This window comes from Dreissena polymorpha, chromosome 3, assembly GCF_020536995.1.
Source record: "Dreissena polymorpha isolate Duluth1 chromosome 3, UMN_Dpol_1.0, whole genome shotgun sequence".
Classification (NCBI taxonomy): domain Eukaryota; kingdom Metazoa; phylum Mollusca; class Bivalvia; order Myida; family Dreissenidae; genus Dreissena; species Dreissena polymorpha.
Window position 1 is genome coordinate 117,649,751 of NC_068357.1, and position 6,000 is coordinate 117,655,750.

Consider the following 6,000-nt stretch of genomic DNA (forward strand, 5'->3'; position numbering starts at 1 on the left):
GCTCAATAATTAAGATGAACGTTCAGATTTACGGATGTGTCCCATAACGTTTGACTTCCGTCTGTTTATCAATAGGTTTTCACGGAAATTTTAAACGAAGATTTGTTTAACAATCCGTTATTATTAAAAAAGATTTAAAGGGGCCTTTTCACAGATTTTGGCATGTTTTGAAGTTTGTCATTAAATGCTTTATATTGATAAATGTAAACATTTAATTTTAAAAGCTCCAGTAAAGAATCAAAAATAAAATTTAAAAAAGGAAAAAAAAAGTAGCCCGCACAAGGGCTCGAACCAGTGACCCTCGGAATCCTAAGGAAAAACGCATAAGCCAACTGAGCTATCCTGCCAAGCATACATAAGATGTGCATTTTATACGTTATATAAGCAATCTTTGTAGTTTCACAAATTTAAACGAAAACAACAGAACTCTTTAAATTATTCAATCGTTTCGCGTTGCAACGCTTTATAATTTATAGGTTTTTAAATCGTCAAAAGATGCATATAATGGCTATATTAGACCATGACAAATGTTCAGCAATACGGTGTCCTCCCAAATATAATAACTAAACCGAAAATTTGCGAATCTGAAACAACTTTTTTCAAATTTGTCAATTTACCAAACCGTGAAAAGATCCCTTTAAGGGCAGTAACATCACCATATATATCGGCATGTTTTTTTAATAAAATGAAACTGTCGCATAGTCTGTGGAACACAAAAACTAACGCAAGTCAATTTCAGTTTCATTGCGATTTATTTTTGTTGATTTATGTTTAACACAAACGCATGTTCAATTTCGAAGAGAAACATGTGCAAAATCACGTGTCCAAAGATAACGACGTTATATATGACGTATATGAACGTAAGCCTGTCATTTACATGAAATTATAAAACAATTAATGGGCTGCATGTGCTTACCCACGACAAGAATTATGAGTAAAACAAGCATGGGTAATAACTTGTTTGATGTTAATTAAAGGGATCTTTTCACGCTTTGGTAAATTGACAAAATTGAAAAAAGTTGTTTCAGATTCGCAAATTTTCGTTTTAGCTATGATATTTGTGAGTAAACAGTAATACTGAACATTTACCATGGTCTAATATAGCCATTATATGCATCTTTTGACGATTTTAAAACCTAAAAATTATAAAGCGTTGCAACGCGAAACGATTGAATAATTTGGAGAGTTCTGTTTTTGTCGTTAAATTTTGTGAAACTACGAAGATTGCTTATATAAGGTATAAAATACGTCAAGTATGTGTACTCGGCGGAATAGCTCAGTAGGCTAAAGCGTTTTTACTTCAGGACTCTGGCAGGACACCAGGGGTCACTGGTTCGAAACCTGCTCCGGGCAATGTTCTTTTCCTTTTTTTAATTTTATTCTTGATTTTTTACTGGAGCTTTTACGATCCAATGTTTACATTTATCAATATAAAGCATTTAATGAATAAGTTAAAAAATGCCAAAATCTGTGAAAAGGCCCCTTTAACATATGGTGTATATTTGTACATGTACATCCATTTAGGTAAACACGATGCTAAAAACTGAACTTGATTGTAAACAATGGATTAATACTATCTTTAGTAATCTATCCTATGCACTATGTGACAACACTAAAGTGGTGTGTCTGCTCTTGGCATAATTGTATACATCAAATCTGTGTACAATAAGATTTAAGCTAACAAATGCAACAGTATTTGAAACAGTATTCAATGTTTTGAGAGTTTTCAAACAACTAGATTGTTACATTGTTACATTGACTTTTTGTCTAGCCCGATAGGGCAGTCACACTTTTGACTTACTCGTGCCTTTTGCAAATCGTCTCAATTACCTAAATAGTATTTAAGTGAAACCTTTTCATTTTGCATTGAACGCCTCAGGCTTATTTAAACGCTATCGAGTTCGTTTTCTATGTAGAACAAGTACCTTGCTTGTTGGGGGGTCAAAAGAACGCTCCCACAGTGGGGATCGAGTCCGTGACGTCCCGACGCTGGGCTGACATCATATCCAGCACACCTCGGCAACCTTTTTATACACTGTAGCCAAGTGTCATTAAATCCTTCAATGGATATAGAAGATATGGACAGACACGAACAAATGCACACACTTTTGATTTTGATGTATGAAATTGACATTGAGAAGCAAGTCGTCAATGACTTGTACATTCTGCATTCTGACTCAATGGCCTAAATATTACGCCGAGTTGTGTGAAAATACTTCAAGGACAAAGAAAGTATGTACGGACACGGAAATGGAGGCTCATAACATATACATAAAAAAAAGACCGTGACCTTGACCAGGCATGACTCATACCTTCTGCATATTGCCTTAATACCCTGCACATTTGGTGAAAGTTTCTTGAAAATCCTTGACAATGTATAAGAGATATAAAGCGGACACGAAAATGGATGTTCAAATCTTTGAACTTGACATTTGGCATCTACCTTTGGTTGCTACTCATGTCTTCTGCACATCACCTCAATGACCTAAACACCTTAACCAATGTTAGTAAAAATCCCAATTTGACCTCGAATTCGAGCCGGTATGACTGAATCGTGCGTTCTGCACCTCGTCTCGACGTCCTTGCATATGGGGAAGAGGACAACGACAACGAGCGAGGCATGGTATTGTAATGAGGGGGTTAGAGGGTTAGGGTAAGGGGTCGGGTTTGGGTTAGGGTTAGCCTTAACCCTAACCTTAACCCTAACCCGACCCCTAACCTAAACCCTTACCCTAGCCATTACCCGGGGTTATCACCCCTATACCATGCCTCGCTCGTTGTCGGTGTCCTCTTCCCTTGCATATGTGGCAAGTTCCATGAAAATCCGTTAAAGCCACACACCTTGAAATGAAATACATGGCATAGTCAATTTAAGTAAAAATAAGAAACATATTTTATCTATGCCCATTAGAATATATCTGGTGGTTACAAGGTAGAAATCCGTCTCTTTTGTGCGTAAAACTTAAAAATAATCGCGTTCGTCGAAATGTACGTGTACGTATAGAAATCCTACTTTCGGTTTTAAAATTTAAAAAAAAATACTTGCTAACTAGGCTATAGATTTCATGACAATTTTGCACACTTTCAAATTGCATCTATATGTATTGATTAACACGTATTTCATTTCAAGGTGTGTGGCTAGAGTACAGGATATATATAGAGCCGACAAGAAAGTGTTGCCGGCAGCCTGAAGGGGCAAATTAATGGATGCAGAACATTTTACCATACGGTTGAAAATATGGATTTTTTAAAAATAAATATATGCTCGTATTCGGATACTACCTACTTTCTGATATTTAAAATTGATCAAAAGTATAAATTTTTATCAAATTCATGGTTTGCTGCTTGGGGTTTGTTTTTAACCGATGACATTTCATCAATTTGTTATCTTTCCGCTCTTATTAATAAACCGGAAGTTTACAATACGCAACTTTCACTGAATGTTCACTTTATTTTATTTTATTTTGGATATTTAAGAATTCAGACATTATGCGACGGTCCAATCACAAGAACAATTATTTGGTAGCAGACGAAGAATAATGCAATACTTAGGTATTGGGCGAATATATCACAGTTCTTAACCACCTTTACTTAAGTATTTTCATATGCAACAGACCACAGGCTACTCCTATAGGCTATAAATATGAGGTTGATTTACATCGACCTCATATCGTTTAACGTTATTTTGCAATAGCATAGTTCCAACATGAATTCATGTCGGAAGCTTTAACGGCATCAAATTCATATAACTGCACAGAATAATCATGCAATAAATTATTAAACATAAAATATAAACATTATTTTACTAATTGCATTAGAAAAATGTTTATACAAACTTACAAGTAATGATAGTCCAGACCTTAAAACACTACCACTGTTCAAATTCCATATTGTTGCCATATAGCACTGTGTAAATTGAAAGTTGCATAATGTTACCTCATTGGTCGGTTATAAATACATTGTTTCTCTATATATAGTATTCGATTTAGACGAAAATAATAATTTACGTGGAATGTCATATTAGTTTTCCATTAAAACTTTGATCTTGCCGTGTGTTTATGGACGTTATTAATTATGTTATTTGTGTATTTCATTAAGAATTAGAACGTGTAGCATTTTTTGTTAACTGTTTTTAGCAAACGATTCGCGGCTTAATAAGACACGGAAAATAGTTAAAGCGACACTTTCATTTAAAGGTTTAATGTGAACAATATTAAATGAAACATTTTTTGGTATTAATATATTTTATTGACATGTTAAATTCAATACTTGAAAAGGTGTTTAGTCTTTAAAAAGATGTCGCTGATATTGTTAATTTCAATAACTGTTAATATGCTTAATGTTGTATAAGAAATTGAATAGTTTCACAGTCTTGCACTTAAGACTCCCATGATCACAAGTATAGGTCCCTGCTGTGGCGTATGACACCATTATTTAGTATTGGTCGGCACAGTATCTGATCATAACGAGATAATTGGTTTGTGCTGAACACAGGGGCAATAAAACCACAGATCTATCAATAAACAAGATTATTGAGATATCTTTTATTGAACACCGCGATAAAAATGCTCAAACCACGGACTCTAGATTACACGGATAAGAAACATGGCAACATTCTCAGAATCATCACTGCTATATGTGTAATCACCTAACAATTCGTCTAAAAATAATTTATATATTTGAGTTGAAGACGATGTACTGTTGTATAAGTCTGAATAAACTATCTGTCTGCCTGTCTAAATCTAAGCCGTCATTGTCCCAGTGAAAAAAATCTGATTTTGAATAGTTGGACATGATGCCCTGATGTCAAAATACGAAATGACCCGCGTAACACTGACCGTGATTTTCAAGAATCTTTAATAAATTGGTAATTTAAGGTAAATAACATTTAATATAATTATACATAATTCCCTCGTTGATAATTAACAGCAAACGATGAATGTTTTTGACACCCATTTTATTTCAAGTATGCATGCAAAGCCGAATAAAATCGAGAGGGTCCGCTATATACGCTGTTTCATCATAAATTTAACACCCTTTTTGTGTTATAAACAAGAGCTGAAATCGTTAATTTATTAAGATTTATTTATAATAAGCTTTATTGATATGTTTCGTGAACAAAATACTACAATATATTCCATAAAAAATATAATAATCATGGCAAAGGAAATTCAATGGCCGGTTTCTAAACAAAAGCATAATAGCCAAGACCGTAGCATCAGTTCAGTGCGTTAGGAACGCGCGCTACTTTCTTCCGCCTTCATTCCTTAATTACTTTCGTTTTTAAACAATTTGTTTCTATCGTATACAGAATTCTATTCTCCTAAGCAAGATGTAATTTTTAAAACTGAACTCCAAATATAAACGCTACAAATTGGTATTAAGAACGAACATGTCAACCGTAAATCTAGATTCTAAAACTCCAAAACGGTATAATATTTGCAAAAGTTAATGTTATAACTCGCCGGGCTGTCGAAATCAGGAGAAAAACTTAATATATATTTATATATCTGTTTACTACGTAATGTAAGCTTTTTAATGATATATAATTAGTCAAAATCGGCCGAGAAATGAAACTATAATTCAACAAAAGACGTGAGTGGGTACATCAAAATGTATAACCTCGGCGCTTCGCTGTACGCTAATTGTACAAGATCGATAGCCACAACACTGTAAAACGCGCGGTGGTAAAACATAAAATGTGTATTTCTTGTGTTTATCTCGCTATACATCCATTAATTTCAACGGGAATATACTAAAACGTATATTTTTTGAAAGAGATATTATTAAGCAACAAGATAACGTATAAACCAATGAAATCGGATGAATAGTTTTTGCATAAGATTGAATTTACTAGAGTAAGGGTCAAATAGTCGATTCATCTCCTATCAATATACACTCCGTGATACAACTGGTATCCCCCCCCCTATGACTATGACAAAAATTCATAGTTTGAAAAAATAACCCTCGTATAGGTATTATATATACACAAGGTATGAA